General features: G+C 48.5%; 2 long non-coding RNA genes across 8 annotated transcripts in view; both read left to right on the top strand.

The window, feature by feature from the left end:
* LOC135362860 (uncharacterized) overlaps positions 1-22,473 on the top strand; it is a 66,292-nt gene that overhangs the window by 33,499 nt on the left and 10,320 nt on the right. For 5 of the 6 annotated variants that reach the window (XR_010408239.1, XR_010408238.1, XR_010408240.1 and 2 more), the window contains one exon: positions 21,737-21,841. The exons of the other annotated variant lie outside the window; for it this stretch is intronic. This is a non-coding gene — a long non-coding RNA (uncharacterized LOC135362860). The remainder of the gene's footprint in view (positions 1-21,736; positions 21,842-22,473) is intronic. 6 annotated transcript variants of the gene reach the window in all.
* Positions 6,167-7,318, top strand: LOC135362787 (uncharacterized). 2 transcript variants are annotated; one of them, XR_010407991.1, is made up of 2 exons: positions 6,167-6,484; positions 6,951-7,318. It is a non-coding gene; the product is annotated as an uncharacterized LOC135362787 (long non-coding RNA). The 2 variants fall into 2 exon arrangements; XR_010407992.1 differs by having other exon boundaries at positions 6,167-6,487.

The following is a 22,473-nucleotide window of genomic DNA, read 5'->3' as shown; positions in this document are numbered from 1 at the left end:
ATTCCTGTTCTCAGTCGGGCCGTTTCACCCCAGATGGTTGCTTGTGGGGTCTCTGAGCCCCTCAAGAGCCCACAGTGGGGAACTGTCTCAAAGCTCCAGTGATTATCGGGAGATACCAGGAGAAGAGCCGGGCAGGGATGGAAACAGGGGTAGAGGAGGTAGCAGTGTGGAAGGGGGACAGATGAAAGGATTCAAGAGAGCTGAGGAACCTAAGACGTGACATTAAAAAATGAAAAGAAAGTGGGGCGCCTGGGTGGCTCAGTTGTTATGTGTCTGCCTTCGGCTCAGGTCACGATCCCAGAGTCCTGGGATTGAGCCCCGTATCGGGCTCCCTGTTCGCCGTGAGGCCTGCTTCTCCCTCTCCCACTCCCCCTCCATGTGTTCCCTCTCTCGCTTTGTCTCTCTCTGTCAAGTAAATAAATAAGTAAAATCTTAAAAGTAAAAAAAAGAAAAAGAAAAAAGGGGTGCGTGGCTGGCTCAGTCCATAGAGTATGAGACTCTTGTCTCTAGGTAGTGATCTCAAGCTTAGTTTAAAAAATAAAAATAGAAGTTCTTGGGTGGCTCAGTTGGTTTAGCATCCAAATGTTGATCTCAGCTCAGGTTTTGATCTCAGGGTTTGTGTTCCAGCCCCGTGTTGCGCTCCATGCTGGGCATGAAGCCTACTAAAAACAATGTGTCTTAAATAAAAATAAAATTTTAAATAATGGAAATCAAAAAGGCAGAATGAGGAAAGGGGAGGGAGACACCTTAGATGAGCAGGTTGGGAAGCTCCTGAGTCAGGTGCTCTGTGTGGCCATGGGAGCTCCCTTGTGTTTAAGAAAACCTTTGCCTTTTCTGAAGATACTAAATAGAATTAGCACCCTAAAGGGGAAGCGTCTAGCAGGCAGTGCAGAGGAGAGAGGAGGAGAGTCCCTCCGGCATTAACAAACGGTGAGGGCAAAGAGGACACTTTGCAGAGGGCCCAAAACATGTCTCTTGGTGACGTTCCTCCCACTCACGGGCTCCAGGATAGGCATGGAGGGAACCCCTCCGAGCGGGCAGAGCTGCAAAGTCACAGGAAAGGGACCAGAGCAACTGCTTCTTGGAATATCAACCATCCTCACCCAAGAGAGCCAGCTGGTGCTCTGGGGCCTGTCCTCTTTCTGGGCTCAAGGGTACCGTTGGGGTTCACATTAACAGACGGGATTTCTTACCACAGGTTTTGACCCCCACGCAGCCCTGGGACGTGGTAGCCACGCTGGGCTCACCAGGCCTGGGCTTATTGAGCGGACCTTCCCTTTCTGTAGGAGTCTTTGCAGCTTGGGTCCACGAAGCCCCGGCCTCCCCCCTGCCGGTGGCCTGAGGGACCTTCCGTGCAGGGGCTGCCCTCCCGGGTCCACGTGGGCAGGGGTGAAGGCACGTGATGAACCTGAAGACCCAGAGGAAGGGCCTGGCTCAAGAGAGACCATGGAGGGGAGAGGGTGTGCGTGGAGCAACCACCCCGTGGGGCATCTCTCCTGGGGCCACCTGGAAATGTGCAGCCTGCCGTGTTCTGGCTCTTGCGCCTCATCACTCACAACAATGTATTTCATCAACAGCGCTTATTACAGCTACAAGAAGTGCTGTCACTTTCAAACGAAACACAGGGACCCGGGCCTGATGGCGCTTTAGCTCCCTTGGATCCACTGCTCCAGTATTGTCGGCACTTGTCGGGTGGTTGTAACAGGAGGGCGCTGCATGCTCTCGAGGGTCAAAATCTGTACCACGGCGCTGCTTTGAGCACATCGAGTTCACACACAGTTTGTGACTCTGAGTAGTTTCACATTAAAGCCCCTGATGGTGGGAGACCTATGTCCTCAATGGGCAAGTTTGCAGAAGTGTTTGAAATAGCACACAGGGGCTCCTGGGTGGCTCAGTCAGCTACGTGTCTGCCTTTGGCTCAGGTCATGATCCCAGGTCCTGGAGTCGAGCCCCACATCGGGCCCCCTGTTCAGCGGGGAGCCTGCTTCTCCCTCTCCTCGCCACTTGTGCTCTTTCTCTCTATCTCTGTCGCCCAGTCTCTGTCTCTCTCTCAAATAAATAAATAAAAGCTTTTTCTTTGAGATTTTTCTTTATTTATTTGACAGAGACAGAGAGAGACACAGCGAGAGAGGGAACACAAGCAGGGGCAGTGGGAGAGGGAGAAGCAGGCCTCCCGCCCAGCAGGGAGCCCGATGCGGGGGTCGATCCCAGGACTCTGGGACCATGACCTCGATCCCAGGACCCTGGGATCATGTGACCTGAGCCCAAGGCAGACGCTTAACGACTGAGCCACCCAGGCGCCCCCTCTGTTAAAGTCTTTTTAAATTTTCATCTCTAAAGTTACATTCTATCCTTCAAGGTATTTAATCTAGTTTTTGTGCATTTGTTAAGTTTTCTTTGTTTACAACTTTGGAGTGCAGTGTGTTCTAACAAAACAAAATACACTCAAAATCAAGTGTATGGCTCTGTTCTATTCACCTGTCTGATCATATTATTTTATACATTTCTGTGTATGTATGTGGTTGCTTTATCTTTTTTTTTCTTCTCCCTTTTTTTTGGTTTAGTTTGTTTTATTTTTTTGTTTTGTCATTTTTTTGCTCGGTTAAAGTCTTCTTAAATTTTCTTTTTTTTTTTTTAAGTTTTTTAAATTCTTTTTTTCTCTAAAGTTACATTCTATCCTTTCAAGGTATTTAATCTTGTTTTTGTACATATATAAGTTTTCTTTCTTTACAATTTTGGGATGCAGTGTCTTCTAACATCACAAAATACACTCAAAATCTAGTGTCTGGCTCTTTCTATTCACCTGGCTGATCATATTCTTTTTTCTTTTTTTTGTGTGTGTGGTTGGTTTTTTGTTTTTTTCCTTTTTTTCTCCCTCTTTATCTGTTGGTTTGCTTTATTCAATCCTTTCAAAGTATTTAATCTTGTTTTTGCACATACGTACATTTTCTTTCTTTACAATTTTGGGATGCAGTTTCTTCTAACATCACAAAATACACTCAAAATATAGTGTCTGGCTCTGTTCTATTCACCTGTCGGATCATATTCTTTTTTGCATTTCTGTGTGTGTGTGCAGTTGTTGTTTTTTGTTTTTCCCTCCCCTTTTTTTGTTTGGTTTGCTTTATTTTTTTGTTGTTCTATTAAAGTCTTAAAATTTTCATCTCTCCAGTTACATTCTGTCATTTCAATGTATTTCATCTTGTTTTTGTATCTATGTAAGTTTTCTTTCTTTACAATTTGGGGATGAAGTGTCTTCTAACAGAACAAAATACACTCAAAATCTAGTGGATGGCTCTGTTCTAATCACCTGTCTGATCACACTCTTTTCACCATTTCTAGTGTGTGGGGGGTTGCTTTTTCTTCCTTCACCCCCTCCACTTTTTTTGTTTGGTTGGTTGGTTGGCTTTATTTTTGTGTCGTTTTTTATTCTGTTAAAGTCTTTTTAATAAAATTTTCATCTCTAAAGTTACACTCTATCCTTCAAGTTATTTAATCTTGTTTTTGTACCTTTGTAAGTTTCTTTCTTTACAATTTTGGGATGCAGTGTCTTCTAACAAAATAAATACACTCAAAGTCTAGTGTATGGCTCTGTTCTATTCACTTGTGTCAAAATATTATTTTTTACATTTCTGTGTATGTGTGTGTGGTTGCTTTATCTTTTTTTTTCTTCTCCCTTTTTTTTTGATTGTTTGTTTTGTCATTTTTTTGCTTGGTTAAAGTCTTTTTAAATTTTCTTTTTTTAAAAGTCTTTTTAAATTTTTTTTTCTCTAAAGGTACATTCTATCCTTTCAAGATATTTAATCTTGTTTTTGTACATATAGAAGTTTTCTTTGTTTACAATTTTGGGATGCAGTTTCTTCTAATAGACCAAAATACACTCAAAATCTACTGTCTGGCTCTTTCTTTCACCCGTCTGATCATATTCTTTTTTTTTTTTTTTTTTTTAAGATTTTACGTATTTATTCGACAAGCAGAGAGAGAGCACAAGTAGGCAGAGTGGCAGGCAGAGGAAGAGGGAGAAGCAGGCTCTCCGCAGAGCAGGGAACCCAACCCGGGGCTCGATCCCAACCCTGGGACCATGACCTGAGCCCAAGGCAGAGGCTTAACGACTGAGCTGCCCAGGCGGCCTCTTCCTCTTTTCTCTAGGAGTAGGGGTAAGATCAGAATGTTTCTCGTTTAATGTTTAAAAATCTCTCCTACCAATCGATCTAGGTCCAAAATAGTAACCCAATTTGTTTGTTGGTTCATATGGCTACTCAAGCGTTTCTTTCTTTTTGACTCCGTCTGGTCCATTTTTGTAGGTAATCACTGAATACACGGTTTATTCCAGGAATATAATGAAACAGTAGAAATTCAGTGTAATTCACAGCATTCATGCCTTAAAGGAGGAGAGGCGTGTGATTTCTTCAAATGATAATTCTCATTTGAAATTAGTATGTACGTATGTATATAGATACACTCTACCTACAATTCAGCCTGAAATCCAAATTGTCCCAAATGACTCCTTTCCTCTCACACACAATGCCGGGGTCCTAGAGGAAAGGGAGCCCCACCGGCGCGTGGGACAACTGCAAGGTTCCTGTCCACACAGAGCTGACATGTACAGAATCCGCGCGGCACCAAGAGCCAAACGGTAAACTCGGGGCTCTCGCTGAGCCAGCAGGAGACACAAGCCTCGAGTCGTGAGCAGTGACACTGCGCTTCTGCGATGCCGCTTCCGCGATGCCGCTTCTGCCAGGATCCCGCTACTGCGATGCCGCCTCCGCGATGCCGCCTCTGCGATCCCGCTTCTGCGATGCCGCTTCCGCGATGCCGCTTCTGCCAGGATCCCGCTACTGCGATGCCGCCTCCGCGATGCCGCCTCCGCGATGCCGCCTCCGCGATGCCGCCTCCGCGATGCCGCCTCCGCGATGCCGCTTCTGCGATCCCGCTTCTGCGATGCCGCCTCCGCGATGCCGCCTCCGCGATCCCGCTTCTGCGATGCCGCCTCTGCGATGCCGCCTCTGCGATGCCGCTTCTGCCAGGATCCCGCTTCTGCGATGCCGCTTCTGCCAGGATCCCGCTTCTGCGATGTCGCTTCTGCCAGGATCCCGCTTCTGCGATGTCGCTTCTGCCAGGATCCCGCTACTGCGATGTCGCTTCTGCCAGGATCCCGCTACTGCGATGCCGCCTCTGCGATGCCGCTTCTGCCAGGATCCCGCTTCTGCGATGCCGCTTCTGCCAGGATCCCGCTTCTGCGATGTCGCTTCTGCCAGGATCCCGCTTCTGCGATGTCGCTTCTGCCAGGATCCCGCTACTGCGATGTCGCTTCTGCCAGGATCCCGCTACTGCGATGTCGCTTCTGCCAGGATCCCGCTACTGCGATGCCGCCTCTGCGATGCCGCTTCTGCCAGGATCCCGCTTCTGCGATGCCGCTTCTTCCAGGATCCCGCTTCTGCGATGCCGCTTCTGCCAGGATCCCGCTACTGCGATGTCGCTTCTGCCAGGATCCCGCTACTGCGATGTCGCTTCTGCCAGGATCCCGCTACTGCGATGCCGCTTCTGCCAGGATCCCGCTACTGCGATGCCGCCTCTGCGATGCCGCTTCTGCCAGGATCCCGCTTCTGCGATGCCGCTTCTGCCAGGATCCCGCTTCTGCGATGTCGCTTCTGCCAGGATCCCGCTTCTGCGATGTCGCTTCTGCCAGGATCCCGCTACTGCGATGTCGCTTCTGCCAGGATCCCGCTACTGCGATGTCGCTTCTGCCAGGATCCCGCTACTGCGATGCCGCCTCTGCGATGCCGCTTCTGCCAGGATCCCGCTTCTGCGATGCCGCTTCTGCCAGGATCCCGCTTCTGCGATGCCGCTTCTGCCAGGATCCCGCTACTGCGATGCCGCTTCTGCCAGGATCCCGCTACTGCGATGTCGCTTCTGCCAGGATCCCGCTACTGCGATGCCGCTTCTGCGATGCCGCTTCTGCCAGGATCCCGCTTCTGCGATCCCGCTTCTGCGACCCCGCTGCAATGTCAGCGGGCTGCTGGGACACGTCCGACGACCTGATTGGCCAGGAGCCCTCCCTGCGTGGGAGAACGTGATGACGCAGCAGGACGCCTCACGGCAGAGACTATAAAAGGCCGGCCCTCGGGGCTTGATCGTCTTTTCTGCGACCAGAGCGTACAAGTAAGTGTACTCGCTTTTGGGGTCTCACAATTCGATTATGTTCAGTATCAAACGTTGGATCGTGGAGTTAGTGGTGGAACTGGTAGCTACCTTTGTGCAGGATAAGATCAGATTTTATGTTCCTGAATTATTCCAGACATTACTCGAGAACCAATGGAAGTTCACGGATTGTTTAAAAAAGATGTGCTGGCGTCTGTTGAAGAAGACCCTTATTTATGTCCTGAGCAATCTTGCTTCCCTCATACACAACCTGAAGGTCCGAGAAGTCTTCCTAAATATGCCATGTTATTCTGGACACAGGAGGAGGTTTGCTGAACCCACAGAGGTGGTTGTGCTTTAGCTACTCTTAAACACCTAAGCGATCGGGGTTCCTTGGGGGGATACTTAGCACCAGGAGGAGAGCAAATTACTTTACTAGCTGATCTACTGCCATGGGAGGCTTGTGTGTGTGCTCAGCTCTGTCCCTGAGCCTGGCGCCTTGTACCAAACTCGCAAACAAGACTGGCTCACAACTGTGAATGGAAACACCGCAACTGAATCACTAATGTTAAGCACTCCTAACGTGGAGCCCAGAGGCCACTGTACAAATTGGTCCTATGCACGTCCACGTCTGGACCCAGCCTGTGCCTACCACAAACCGCTACATTCTGCCATGGTTCTCAGCTGGAAGCTTATTTTGCTGAGCTCCACCTCGCAACTATCGTCTATGTATATAGTAAAGCCACTTTTTTATGCCGCACCCATCATCTTTGTTTTTTTTCTAATATTTTATTGATTTCTTTATTTGACAGAGAGAGACACAGCGAGAGAGGGAACACCAGCAGGGGAGTAGGGGAGGGAAAAGCAGGCGTCCCGCGGAGCAGGGAGCCCGATTCGGGGCTCGATCCCAGGACCCTGGGAGCATGACCTGAGCTGAAGGCAGACGCTTAACGACTGATCTACCCAGGCGCCCCACCGATCATCTTTCTTTCAGAAGAACTTCCACAAGCCTGCGGGTTTACCTTCATCCACTGTATCTCCTCCCCCGATCAGAGCACATTTACGGTTCCTCTTGAATCTGTGTCTCCCAGATTTCAAAAGAAGTTTTGTTTCGCTTTGCAGCCTCAGTTCTTTCTTTTTTGACACAAAGGAGCAAATAAACTTCTTACCAACAAATAGAGTGTCTGCAGCCTTATTCCCCCGCCCTAGGCTGACTTCTTTCTCCTGTGTGGCTCAGGCTCTGTGGCCAGGATCCGAGGGAAAAACCAGGGTGGGTGAGAAAGAGAGCTCCATGCCATGGCGTAGGGTGGGCAGGGGAGGGAGGGGTCTGAAGCCTGGCTGAGATTTGCTGCGTGGTGGATGGGGGTGGGGTGGTTTCTCAGCCTATATTCTGGGTCTCAGCATCCCAGGGGTTTTAGAGATGTCTCCTCTCCCCGGGAGAAGTTCAAGGTGAGAGAAGTGCGAACCATGAACTGGTCGAAGGCGTCTTTACCAGTTGTGGGGCATGTATCCCAAATTTGGCCAGAGTAGAGCCGGCTGGGATGAGGACTGAGCTGGGGGAAGGAATAGGGTCCCCAAACTCAGGTTCCAGGGGACCCACGTTGCGGTGTGGGCAGTGGTGAGACTCCTAAGGCTCACGAGAACGCCCCCGCCCCCGGGTCAGGAGAGACCCGTGGAAGGGAAAGGGTGTGAGTGGGGAACTCGGAGGTCCTTGGGGTGACCAGGAAATGTGGAGCCTGCCTGTGTCGGGCTCCCTGTTCAGCGTGGAGTCTACTTCTCCCTCTCCCTCTGCGTCTTGCCCCACTCGTACTCTCTCTCACTCACATATAAATAAAATCTTGTTTAAAAAGTCCATACCCCCAAAGTGATATACACACGCAATCCACATTAAAATCCTAATGGCATTGTGGGCAGGAAGGCGAAAAAATTCATCCTTCAATTCATATGGTATCTCAACAGACCCCAAGGAGCCAGAACAATCTAGAAATAGTAGAAGTGGGCAGCTTGTACTTCCCGATTTCAAAACGTATTACTGAGCTACAGGAAACAAAAGAGTGAGGTCCTGGCATAGACACAGAGACACACGTAGACCAAATGAACAGAACAGAGAGCCCCTAAATTGCAGAGCCTTCCACACATGGCCAAATGATCTTCCCCAGGGTGCCAATCCCACTCGAATGAGAAGGGACAGTCTCTTCAATGAAAAGGCTTGGGAAGACAGGATATCCACATACAAAGAAGGAATCCGGACCCTTCCTTTCCACCATACACAAAAATTAACTGAAAATAGATAATGCGTCTCAAAAGAGAACCTAAGACCGTGACGCTGAGAGAGGAAAAGCGGAGAAAAGCTTCATGACATTGGACTTGGCAATGATGTCGGGGACATGACACCAAAAACACAGGCAACAAAACCAACGAGAAAACCGGGGCCAGTTCAAGCTTACAGACTGTTGGCCCTCAGGAGAAACAATCAACTTGGGGAAAAGGGAACCTACACAATGGGGAAAAGACTTGCGGTTCCTATGTCTGGGAAGGGATTCAAATCGAGAAGGTGTAAAGAAACTCTACAATTCACAACAACAAGGAAAACAAACTACCCAAGTAAACAATGGGCAAAAATCTTAAAGAGACATTTCTCCAAAGATATGCAACGGCCACCAAGCCTCTGAGAACAGGCTCAGCACCAGTAATCATTACAGAAAGCAAATCAAAGAACAAAGACATATCATGTCACACCCGTTAGGATGGCCACTATCAACAATAACCAAAAGAACCCAAAACCCAAAAACCGTAAAACAACTTGTGTTGGGGAGGATCTGGAGGCATTGGAACCCTGGCCCCATGTCGGTGAAAATGTAAAATGGCCCATCGGCCGTGGAACACGGTGCAGAGTTTCCTCCAAAGGAAGAAATAGACTTACCACGTGATGGAGCCGTCTCATTCCCGATGTTACATCACATCCAAGAATTGGAAGCAACGTGACGAAGGACACTTGCACATCCCCGTTCGATGCAGTGTTCTTCTCCAGCGTCAAGCACCCACATGTCCCCACACACAGGAATGGAGAAAGAACCTGAGGCATCTACATACAACGGAATGTTCTTCCATCTTAGAAAAGAAGGATATTCTGGCCCTTCTGCCAAGTGAAATGAGCAAGTCACAGAAAGACAAATACCCTATGATTCTCCTTACACGTGGTATCTAAAGTAGTCAAATTTATAGAAACAGAAAGAACGATGGGATCCCGTGGGGGCAGGGAAGAGGAAACGCAGAGCTGTGGGTACAGATGTTCAGTCACAAAATGAACAGGTGCTAGAGATGCGTTGTATGGCAATGAGAATTTGCATACCCCTGCTGTCCCATACGCTGGTGTATGGCTAATGGTAGTAAATGTAATGTGATTGTTTTCAACCTACTATACTTTTGAACACATTTCTTTAAGAGAGAAAATTGGGGTGAAGAGTCTGGGGCCTTTGAAACCTTCTTGCCTTCAAAGAGGAAGTTCTGGGTGTGACAAATACAAAGTGTTAGTGGGTGAGTTTCAATTCCTGTTCTCAGTCGGGCCGTTTCACCCCAGATGGTTGCTTGTGGGGTCTCTGAGCCCCTCAAGAGCCCACAGTGGGGAACTGTCTCAAAGCTCCAGTGATTATCGGGAGATACCAGGAGAAGAGCCGGGCAGGGATGGAAACAGGGGTAGAGGAGGTAGCAGTGTGGAAGGGGGACAGATGAAAGGATTCAAGAGAGCTGAGGAACCTAAGACGTGACATTAAAAAATAAAAAGAAAGTGGGGCGCCTGGGTGGCTCAGTTGTTATGCGTCTGCCTTCGGCTCAGGTCATGATCCGAGAGTCTTGGGATCGAGCCCCGCATCGGGCTCCCTGTTCGGCGTGAGGCTTGCTTCTCCCTCTCCCACTCCCCCTCCATGTGTTCCCTGTCTCGTTGTCTCTCTCTGTCAAATAAGTAAATAAATAAAATCTTTTTTTTTAAGATTTTTATTTATTTATTTGACAGAGAGAGACACAGCGAGAGAGGGAACACAAGCAGGGGGAGTCGGAGAGGGAGAAGCAGGCTTCCCGCCCAGCAGGGAGCCCGACGCAGGGCTCGATCCCAGGACCCTGGGATCATGACCTGAGCCGAAGGCAGACGCTTAACGACTGAGCCACCCAGGCGCCCCATAAATAAAATCTTAAAGATAAAAAAAATAAAAAGAAAAAAGGGGGTGCCTGGTTGACTCAGTCCATAGAGTAGGAGACTCTTGTGGTGGTCTCAAGCTTACTTTAAAAAATAAAAATAGAAGTTCTTGGGTGGCTCAGTTGGTTAAGCGTCCAACTCTTGATCTCAGCTCAGGTATTGATCTCAGGGATTGTGTTCTAGCCCCGTGTTGGGCTGCATGCTGGGCATGAAGCCTATTAAAAACAATGTGTTTTAATTAATAATAAAATTTAAAATAATGGAAATCAAAAAAGGAAGAATGAGGACAGGGGATGGTGTGGAGGGAGACACCTTAGATGAGCAGGTTGGGAAGCTCCTGAGTCAGGTGCTCTGTGTGGCCATGGGAGCTCCCTTGTGTTTAAGAAAACCTTTGCCTTTTCTGAAGATACTAAATAGAATTAGCACCCTAAAGGGGAAGCGTCTAGCACGCAGTGCAGAGCAGACAGGAGGAGAGTCCCTCTGGCGTTAACAAACGGTGAGGGCAAAGAGGACACTTTGCAGAGGGCACAAAACATGTCTCTTGGTGACGTTCCTCCCACTCACGGGCTCCAGGATAGGCATGGAGGGAACCCCTCCGAGCGGGCAGAGCCGCAAAGTCACAGGAAAGGGACCAGAGCAACTGCTTCTTGGAATATCAACCATCCTCACCCAAGAGAGCCAGCTGGTGCTCTGGGGCCTGTCCTCTTTCTGGGCTCAAGGGTACCGTTGGGGTTCACATTAACAGACGGGATTTCTTACCACAGGTTTTGACCCCCACGCAGCCCTGGGACGTGGTAGCCACGCTGGGCTCACCAGGCCTGGGCTTATTGAGCGGACCTTCCCTTTCTGTAGGAGTCTTTGCAGCTTGGGTCCACGAAGCCCCGGCCTCCCCCCTGCCGGTGGCCTGAGGGACCTTCCGTGCAGGGGCTGCCCTCCCGGGTCCACGTGGGCAGGGGTGAAGGCACGTGATGAACCTGAAGACCCAGAGGAAGGGCCTGGCTCAAGAGAGACCATGGAGGGGAGAGGGTGTGCGTGGAGCAACCACCCCGTGGGGCATCTCTCCTGGGGCCACCTGGAAATGTGCAGCCTGCCGTGTTCTGGCTCTTGCGCCTCATCACTCACAACAATGTATTTCATCAACAGCGCCTATTACAGCTACAAGAAGTGCTGTCACTTTCAAACGAAACACAGGGACCCGGGCCTGATGGCGCTTTAGCTCCCTTGGATCCACTGCTCCAGTATTGTCGGCACTTGTCGGGTGGTTGTAACAGGAGGGCGCTGCATGCTCTCGAGGGTCAAAATCTGTACCACGGCGCTGCTTTGAGCACATCGAGTTCACACACAGTTTGTGACTCTGAGTAGTTTCACATTAAAGCCCCTGATGGTGGGCGACCTATGTCCTCAATGGGCAAGTTTGCAGAAGTGTTTGAAATAGCACACAGGGGCTCCTGGGTGGCTCAGTCAGCTACGTGTCTGCCTTTGGCTCAGGTCATGATCCCAGGTCCTGGAGTGGAGCCCCACATCGGGCCCCCTGTTCAGCGGGGAGCCTGCTTCTCCCTCTCCTCGCCACTTGTGCTCTCTCTCACTATCTCTGTCGCCCAGTCTCTGTCTCTCTCTCAAATAAATAAATAAAAGCTTTTTCTTTGAGATTTTTCTTTATTTATTTGACAGAGACAGAGAGAGACACAGCGAGAGAGGGAACACAAGCAGGGGCAGTGGGAGAGGGAGAAGCAGGCTTCATGCCAAGCAGGGAGCCCGATGCGGGGGTCGATCCCAGGACTCTGGGATCATGACCTCGATCCCAGGACCCTGGGATCATGTGACCTGAGCCCAAGGCAGACGCTTAACGACTGAGCCACCCAGGCGCCCCCTCTGTTAAAGTCTTTTTAAATTGTCATCTCTAAAGTTACATTCTATCCTTCAAGGTATTTAATCTAGTTTTTGTACATTTGTTAAGTTTTCTTTGTTTACAACTTTGGGATGCAGTGTGTTCTAACAAAACAAAATACACTCAAAATCTAGTGTCTGGCTCTTTCTATTCACCTGTCTGATCATATTATTTTATACATTTCTGTGTATGTGTGTGGTTGCTTTATCTTTTTTTTCTTCTCTCCTTTTTTTTTTTGGTTTAGTTTGTTTTATTTTTTTGTTTTGTAATTTTTTTGCTCAGTTAAAGTCTTTTTAAATTTTCTTTTTTTTTAAGTTTTTTAAATTCTTTTTTTCTCTAGGGCGCCTGGGTGGCTCAGTTGGTTAAGCGACTGCCTTCGGCTCAGGTCATGATCCTGGAGTCCCCGGATCGGGTCCCACGTCGGGCTCCTTGCTCAGCAGGGAGTCTGCTTCTCTCTCTGACCCTCCCCCCTCTCATGCTCTCTATCTCATTCGCTCTCTCAAATAAATAAATAAAATCTTTAAAAAAAAATTCTTTTTTTCTCTAAAGTTACATTCTATCCTTTCAAGGTATTTAATCTTGTTTTTGTACATATATAAGTTTTCTTTCTTTACAATTTTGGGATGCAGTTTCTTCTAATAGACCAAAATACACTCAAAATCTAGTGTATGGCTCTTTCTATTCACCTGTCTGATCATATTCTTTCTTCTTTTTATGTGTGTGTGGTTGTTTTTTCATTTTTTTACCTTTGTTCTCCCTCTTTATCTGTTGGTTTGCTTTATTCTATCCTTTCAAAGTATTTAATCTTGTTTTTGCACATATGTACATTTTCTTTCTTTACTATTTTGGGATGCAGTGTCTTCTAACATCACAAAATACACTCAAAATCTAGTGTATGGCTCTGGTCTATTCACCTGTCTGATCCTATTCTTTTTTCTTTTCTCTCTGTGTGTGTGTGGTTGTTTTTTCTAACCCCCACCCACCCCCCAGCCCTTTTTTGTTTGGTTGGTGGGTTTGCTTTATTTTTTTGTTGTTTTTTTGTTCTGTTAAAGTCTTTTTAAATATTCATCTCTACAGTTACATTCTATCCTTCCAAAGTATTTAATCTTGTTTTTGTACATATGTAAGTAAGTTTTCTTTCTTTACATTTTGGGATGCAGTGTCTTCTAACAGAACAAAATACACTCGAAAGTCTAGTGTATGCCTCTGCTCCATTCGCCTGTCTGATCATATTCTTTTTTTCATTTCTGTGTGTTTGTGCGGTTATTCTTTTTTTTCTTCTTCTTCCTTTGTTTCTGTTTGGTGTGCTTTATTTCTTTGTTTTGTCTTTTTCTTGTTCTGTTAAAGTTTTTTTAAATATTCATCTCTTAAGTTACATTCTATCTTTTCAAGGTATTTAATCTTGTTTTTGTGCATTTATAAGTTTTCTTTCTTGACAGTTATAGGATGCAGTGGCTTCTAACATGAGAAAATACACTCAAAATCTGGTGTATGGCTCTGTTCTATTCACCTGTCTGATCATATTCTTTTCTTCATTTCTAGTGTGTGGGGCCTTGCTTTTTTTCCCTCCCCCACTTTTTTTTTTGTTTGGTTTGCTTTATTTTTTTAATTGTTGTCATTGTTTTTTTGTTCTGTTAAAGTCTTTTTAAATTTTCTTTTATTAAAAGTCTTCTTAAATTTTATTTTTTTTCTCTAAAGTTACATTCTATCCTTTCAAGCTATTTAATCTTGTTTTTGTACATATAGAAGTTTTCTTTCTTTACAATTTTGGGATGCAGTTTCTTCTAATAGACCAAAATACACTCAAAATCTAGTGTATGGCTCTGTTCTATTCACCTGTCTGATAATATTATTTATACATTTCTGTGTAAGTGTGTCGTTGCTTTATCTTTTTTTTCTTCTCCCTTTTTTTTTTTTTTTTGGTTTAGTTTGTTTTATTTTTTTGTTTTGTCATTTTTTTGCTTGGTTAAAGTCTTTTTAAATTTTCTTTTTTTAAAAGTCTTTTTAAATTCTTTTTTTCTCTAAAGTTACATTCTATCCTTTCAAGGTATTTAATCTTGTTTTTGTACATATAGAAGTTTTCTTTCTTTACAATGTTGGGATGCAGTTTCTTCTAATAGACCAAAATACACTCAAAATCTAGTGTATGGCTCTTTCTATTCACCCGTCTGATCATATTCTTTTTTTTTTTTTTTTAAGATTTTATGTATTCATTCCACAGGCAGAGAGAGAACACAAGTAGGCAGAGTGGCAGGCAGAGGGAGAGGGAGAAGCAGGCTCTCCGCAGAGCAGGGAACCCAACCCGGGGCTCGATCCCAACCCTGGGACCATGACCTGAGCCCAAGGCAGAGGCTTAATGACTGAGCTGCCCAGGCGGCCTCTTCCTCTTTTCTCTAGGAGTAGGGGTAATGCAATATATGTTAAGAAAAAAAAAAGAAGAAGAAGGTAGCGGGAGGGGAAGAATGAAGCGGGGGAAGTTGGAGGGGTAGACGAACCATGAGAGACGATGGACTCTGAAAAACTAACAGGGTTCTAGAGGGGAGGGGGGTGGGAGGATGGGTTAGCCTGGTGGTGGGTATTGAGGAGGGCACATTCTGCATGGAGCACTGGGTGTTATGCACAAACAATGAATCATGGAACACTTCATCTAAAACTAATGATGTAATGTATGGGGATTAACATAAGAATAAAAAAAAACCATGGGGAAGCCAGAGCCCCAGCCCCCCTTTCCCTGTCCTGGAGATAAGAAATGTTTTCTTATGTGTGTCTCAGACACATGTCCAAAGGACTTGGCTCCTCCAAATTTACATCCTAAGGGGGTCCAGCCATATCAGGGATGGAGAAGGACATAGTGAGTGGCCTGAGCAATGCAGGGGCCTCCGCTTGGACAGTGTCCCCAGGACATGCCTTTGGGAGGGAAAACCTGCAGGGCCCAGATGGACCCCATGTAGCCCCTTTCCCCCCAACCTCCCTCTCCCCTTTCTTTGATCCTGTGTATTTCTTGGACCCAGGTCTTGTCCCCAGGCTTCTCTGGGGACACTGACGTGACAAAGTTGTGGAGAGAAGGGATGGAGCTTATTCCATTTATAATAGAATCAAAAAGAATAAAATGCTTATGGGGCGCCTGGGTGGCTCAGTTGGTTAAGCGACTGCCTTCGGCTCAGGTCATGATCCTGGAGTCCGGGGATCGAGTCCCGCATCGGACTCCTTGCTCAGCAGGGAGTCTGCTTCTCCCTCTGACCCTCTCCCCTCTCATGCTCTCTCTCTCTGTCTCATTCTCTCTCTCAAATAAATAAACAAAATCTTTAAAAAAAAAAAAAAGAATAAAATGCTTAGAAATAAACTTAACCTGGGAGGTGAAAGATGTATACACTGAAAGCTACCAGGTGTTCGGAAGGAAATTAAAGAAGACCCAAATAAGGAGAAAGACATCCATGTTCATGGATTGCAAGGCTTAGTATTAAGATGTCAACGTTACCCCAAACTATGTACATATTTGATATAATCCCTATGAAAAATGCCAGTGACTTTTTTGCATAAATAGGAAAATCCATCCTAAAATTCGTATGGAATCCCAAATAGTTAAGACAATCTTTAAAAAAGAACAAAATTGGAGGTCTCGTGCTTCCCACTTTCAAAACTTACTACAGAGCTAAAGGAATCAAAAGAGTATGGTGCTGGCATAAAGACATATAGATACCATGGAATACAATAGAGAGCCCAGATGAAAAGCCCCAATTATTTGATGAAATTATTTTAGACAAGGGTGCCACGACCTTTTAATGGAAAAAGGACCATCTTTTCGACAAATGGTGTTGGAAAACTGGATATCCAGATGCAAAAAAATGAAGGTGGACCACTGCCTTACACCACCTACAGAAATTAACTCAAAATGGACCAAATCCTAAAGGTAAGACCTAAAACTATAAGACTCTTAAAAGAAGGTATAGGGGCAAGGCTTCATGACATTGGATTTGGCAGTGATGTCTTGAATAGAACACTAAGAACACAGGCAAAAAGAAAAAAGAAAAAGAAAAAAAAATAGATAAACCAGACTTGCATCAACATAAAAAAAAAAAGCCCATTTATCAAGGGACACAATTAACAGAGTGGAAGGCAACCTATGGATTTTTTTTTTTTTAAGATTTTTCTTTATTTATTTGACAGAGAGAGACACAGTGAGAGAAGGAACACAAGCAGGGGGAGTGGGAGGGGGAGAAGCAGGATCAACCTGTGGACTTTGATAGAGCAGGCAGGCAGTGAGCTAGATATGAGCTGGAGAAAGGATGGTGTACAGAGTGGTTTCATGGTTTCCCCACCTTCCGGGGCCAAGAACAACAGGTGCAGGGCATGCGCTCTCCTGTCTAGCCTGTGTCCTACAATAACCTGTAGCTTCTTTATCATATATTTACACTGCCCTCTGGACACCTTCCCCCACCCCCACCCCCGCCCTCCACCCTGGGGGAAGACAGCCAGGACAGCTCCTGCAAGAACCTTGTAGGGCCGACAACTCCTCCTCCCAACCGGTAGGGGGGGTCTCTGAGATGACAGGAAACAACCCCAGCTGTGATCCATAACCTATACAAACATAAAGAGACACCCCTAAGCCTGGGGCACTTGCCGTTTCTGGGCCTGTCCACTCTCCCATCTTGCGAGGGTCCTGTCCTTGAGAAACTGCTTTGTGCCTACTTCCTTCCTTCTGGCCGTCTTTTTCGAGCATGGGTCCTCACGGAAACCTTTCGTGGGGAATCCAAGAACCGAGACCACCACAGCGCTAACCTCCCACTAGTAACAGAATGAGAGAAAATAACTTGCAAATCATGTATCAGACAAGGGGTTAATGACCAGAATATACAAAGAACTCCTACAACTAAGCAACAACAAAACCAAATTTAAACCTGCTCTTAAAATGGGCAAAGCTCTTGAATAGACATTTCGCCAAAGAAGACATACAAATGGCCAATAACCACATAAAAAGTAGCTCAACATCACCAGTCATCAGGGAGATGCAAATCAAAACTACAGTGAGATACTCCCTCACACCAATTAGAATGGCTATTATCAAAGAAGCCCAGAAAACAACAACTGCTGGAGAGGATGTGGAGAATTTGGAACCTTGTGCATTTTTGACAGGACGGTAAAATGGAAAACGGTACTGTGGAAAACACTATGGAAAACGGTATTGTGATTTTCCAAATATTGTACATAAAAATGCCATATGGTCTGGTAATTTCACTTCTGAGTATAAACCCTAAAGAAACGAAAGCAGGAACTGAAAGAGATATTTGTACACCCATCTTCGTAGAAGAGAGCCAAAATGTGGAAACAACCCAAATGCCATCAACGAATTAATGGATAAGCACAACAGAATATCATTCAGGCTGCTGACCATCCCGGGCAGCCTCTGTCCTCTGCCTGGGGGCTTTCCTGTGGTCACTTGCCTTTGCCCATGGGTGGTGCCAGGTAGGGAGTGGGGAGCTGCACAGGGACTCTTGACAGAGCAGAGTCCTTCGAGGCCTCAGGAAGGAGCACACAGGACAGAACAGGCACATGGTAGGAACCCATAAGTGTCTGTTGGAACAGGGGATAGAAGTCAGGCTCCTTATCCACCTCCGTAGCCAAAGCGGACTTCAGGTGTGGATTTCCTGTGTTGTCTGTGCGTCCCAATGTCGCCCCCTGGAGGTGATGTCAGGGGCTGCACCAGGGATGCCGACCAGGCTCCAAAGGAAGAGAGGGGCCCTAAGCCCTGGGCAGAGATGGGCTGAACTTCAGGCTGATGGGCTGGTCAGCCCTGATCCTGGTCTCTGTGGGTCCCAGGCTTCTTGACTCCATCCCAGTGCAGGGTAAGGCCCAGGAGAGGACAGTTGTTGCCCAGAAGATTCCTGACCCAACATCAGAACGGTCTACCCAGGGGGATGTGTTGCCTCTGGTGGTGCTCTCTGTTCCCAGACTTCCAAAGGAAGGACCAAGGAAGGGTCTCTTTTGGCTTTTGGGGGAGGGCACGTCAGAATGCCCTGCTCCCCCATCACAGCACTGAGGCCTGTTGCATTCAAGTTACAGCTGTCCGTCTCTTTGCTCTAGGCCTCCCCATCAGGCCCAGGAGCTGGAGCAGCTCCACCTGGAGACTCAACCAGGGAGTCTGGCCTCCATGGGACCCTCAGCCCCTCTGAGATGGAAGCAAATTCACATCCTGGGTTCTCCTGTCCCGTCCTGCACGGGAAGTTCCCCTCATTCCCCAGGATTCCTGGGGTGGTAAGATGTCTTCAGGGGACCATAGCCAGGTCCCCACAGACCAGAGACCCTAGGGATGAGGAGTTACCTCCTGACTTCCTTTAAGGTCAGAGTGGGGCTCTGACCTCCTGATGGTAACTCCACCTGGGGTCAAGATCTACTTTGTGCCAGGTCAGATCTCTGAGAGAAGAGGAAGGACACAGGCTGCCCACCCAGGATCCCCAGGGAAAGGAGAAGTGGCTCACAAGGTAGAGATGGAGTGGGGGATGTCATTCTGGGAATGAATGGGTATCTGATGCTCACTGTCAGGAGGCCTCTGTCCTCCCTCCTGAATCTAGAAGGGGGAAGGACCCGTCCCTGGGACAGCCTCGGGCACGTGCTGGCCCCCTCCCATGCTGATGCCAGCGGCCTGGGTCTGCAGGGAACGGACTTTGACCGCCGGTGTTACACATGGGTGACATGCTTCTATGGTGTGGTGGTCCTTATGGATTCCACATGTGTTTATTGAGCTTCTCTTGCTGGGTGCAGACAGGGACGCCTGGATATCTGACCTGGCTGCCGTCTCATCCTCCGAGACATTGTCACTGGAGCAGTGTCTGTTCAGAGTCCCCACTGGGCACAAGGAGAGCACCGCCCCATTTCTCATCAGGGGCTTTGTTGCAGATGGCCTGCACCCCGGTTCCGCGTGCTGCTCTCCTGGCTGGTACCTTGACACAGCTTGTCTTCTGTCTTCCCATTGCCTCAGCACAGTCTCCCTGGCCCAGGGATCCGGGCCCTCTCGGGTGCGTCCAACCTCATATAACCTTCTTCGTGTGGGACAGAAGGGCTCGGTTATAGGATCGGGGCCGCCTCCTGGAGAAGCGCCTCCACACCGAGGTGACCCCCACGTGCTGGGACTCGCGTGTCCCATCCTGCCGCATCTTGGCGGGTGGTCACGGGGTCTGGGCAGAACCGGTGCGGGCTGGGCCCTGGAGCTCCAGCCTGCTGCCCATAAGAGCTGAGTGTGGGTCGGTGCTTTCTGGAAGAGATTCGGTTTCCTGAACTTCTCAATCTATGTCGGTGGACGTGGCCTGTGTCCAGGGGATCGAGGCTCTGGTGATGGCCCGGGTTGAGCCACAAGGGAGCCCCCGGGGGCCCCACACCTGCCAATCAGCGACCCGCGCACTCGCAGGGATAACCCGTCCCTCGACCCCGCTGAATCCAGAGGTGGCTGGGTGCTTGGTGAGGGCACTGAAAAGGCCACTCCCTTAAGTGACGGAGCATCAGAGGCTCCTGTGGTTCAGAGACGGGCCCAGGGTTGGAGGGCAGGGTGCTGTCAGCCCACAGGTGCTGGGAACCAGACCAACACTGGCCAGTCCACGACTAAACTCCATTCTGTGGGGTGTAGATTCATACATAAGGAATGCTGCCAAGGTATATGATTCTGAAGCTAGACACTCCTGTGATATAATGTACTTTTTTTTTGAGAGGGAGTGAGCCTGGGACGTGAGGGGAAGTGGGAAGAGGCGGAGGGAGAGAGAGAATCTTAAGCAAACTCCATGCCCATCATGGAGGCCACTGGGGGCTCAATCTCACCCCTGAGATCATGACCTGAGTCAAAATCCAGAGTCCGCCCCTCACCCACAGGAGGCACCCAGGTGCCCCTAATGTTCTTCTTGTTATTTCTTCCAAATGATTGTATGACTTTGCAATCATTGCTAAGATGCCTCTCAAATGGTGAGAACATCAGAGAACACTGTCCAATGACATTGCAGATAGATTTGTGCTCATGTATGTTTTTGTATCCTAATGTCTACCGTTTTCCCTCAGCCGACTTGGCAGTATAACCCAGTGGGTATCCTTCTGATGTATGGTTACACTTTTTGCAAAACCAATCTTCCAGCTGGTGAGCCAAGGTAGCCATACATTAATCTCCCTTAAATATGCCTCCTTTGGAACCTGACCGTGCCCTTTGTCCAGGCTGAGCCCTACTGTCTCCCCTTCAGGGCCCTCTTTGCTCCTCCACCAGCAGGAACAATCCACTAGAGGGCACTCACGCTCCTCCCTGAACCCTTCTTGTCCCCCTTTCCCATCTCCTGAGACCAATGCAAGTGTTTTCATTGCCACAACCCCCAACCCTCAAATACTCTTAAGATTTGCTCAGAAGGAAGCTCTGGGGGGAAGAAATCAGGGTCCCCAGAGAAGAACCTCACAATGGAGGACATAGCAGAATGGACTGGGGACCTGGAACCAACCCCAGGTCCAAGGCATTGGAGAGGGGATGGTGCCAGGGACAGTGGGCAATGTAGGCTGGACACTCAGGGCCCAGATGCCCCAGACCCATGAGTGGGCCCTGGGGAAAATGACTGTGAGCCTGTGTCCCTAAAGGCCCTGTCACTTAGGATCTGTGCATGTGGGCCTTGGTGGGGCTTCTGTGGAACATTCCAGACTAGGCCTCCTGGGTATTTCAAGAACCTTCTTACCTGGGAGAATTGGTAGAGGGGTGTCATTCATTGACATGGCACAGGATCTCTCCGGGCCTGAGGGAGCAGGTGGTGTTCAGGCTTTACCCCCAACTCCAGATTAGGCCCCAAGACGTTAGGAGAGTTGAGGTCTTGCCTGGCCTGGCTCTGCAGGACACCACTGCTGGGCTGTCCATGGGGAACCCGACCTCCCCACCCCTTGACTGCAGTGCAGGAATGAGACCCCGAAGTCCTCTCAGACTTGGACAGTGAGGGAGCACAGGAGAGTTCGGGCAGGGGGGCTGAGGAGAGACCCTCATTTCTGGAGGGAGGAGTGGTTAGGTGACGGGCGCACACGTGGGACACAGCAGCGGCCACTGATTCACTAACTGAGAGGTTTTCCTCTGGAGACTTCAGCCTTTTCCCTGCAAACATTTGCTCACCCCCCCTCCCCGCCCAGCGCTGCTTGCTGAGGTGCCTCATTCCTGTTCACCAAGCCAATCCTACATCAGCTAGCTCTTTGTCCCCTTCACACCTGGGCAGCTCGCTGTGCCCAGCTGTCCCGACCTCCCGGGGCCTCAGAGCAGTCATTGCCCCTCTGTCCCCACCAGTCTGGAGGCCGCGGGACCAGGCTCTCTGTCCTGAGTATCAATCATCTGCCGGGAGGGGGCCGCTGCCGCACAAAGGAGAGGATGCAGGAACAATTGTCAGCTACTCTGCGAGCCCCCAAGTCCACCCATGGGAGAGGAACCAGGAAAATGACGGAACTGCCTGCTCATTTCAACTTGGATAGTGTTGCCCTGGGAAATCCATAGGGGAATACACGGGTATTTTCTTATTTTCTAGGCACAGGCTTTTGAGTTTGGAATGACGAGTTTTCCTTGGATGTCGCCGTCAACCTCAGTCCCACCCATCTGGGGCACAGACTGCAAATTCCACACCCTAGTGCAGGTTTGGTATTGGGGCCAAGACACTGGCAGCGCGGCCCAGGGGAGCCTCTCTGCACAGCTGCTGCAGAGATGTACTCTGTTCCTCCCAGGGTGTCAGCACCCAGCTCCACGGTCCCTGCCCCTCTCCCTGCAGGCCCCCACCCCTCAGGGACACCTGCCCCACGGGCATCGTGTGCTCCCTCCCTCACTGCTGCTGCCTGTCTGGAGCTGTCCAGGATCCTGTAGGTTCCCTGAGGTATAGGGGTGTGTGTGTGTGTGTGTGTGTGTGTGTATGTGTGTGTGATAAGCCCCTGCGCACATGCAAAATCTGAGGTTGAAGGAATTTGAGATTCATTCAATAAATACTTACTTTACATTCAAGGATTCGCAGTTAGGACTCCATATCAAGTAAGCGACAATTTGTGTTGTATTGAATCCCTTTTCTTAATCTTCCTGCCTGCCCAGTGCTAGAGTGACCCATCCACACCCTGTGCCCACCCCTTGCAGCTCCTCCCACTAAAAGGAGTGTGTTTATCTGAGACTTGGCCGAAGGAACATACACACCAGGGATCTCCATTTTCTTTCCTTTTTTAAAAAGATTTTATTTATTTGTCAGAGAGAGAGAGCAAAAGCAGGGGGAGTGGCAGGCAGAGG

Source organism: Mirounga angustirostris, unplaced genomic scaffold, assembly GCF_029215605.1.
Source record: "Mirounga angustirostris isolate CCGP_5_RB_7025 unplaced genomic scaffold, mMirAng1.0.hap1 SCAF_16, whole genome shotgun sequence".
NCBI lineage: Eukaryota > Metazoa > Chordata > Mammalia > Carnivora > Phocidae > Mirounga > Mirounga angustirostris.
The sequence above is the reverse complement of the archived record's forward strand: the minus strand, read 5'-3'. Positions and strand labels throughout refer to the sequence as shown.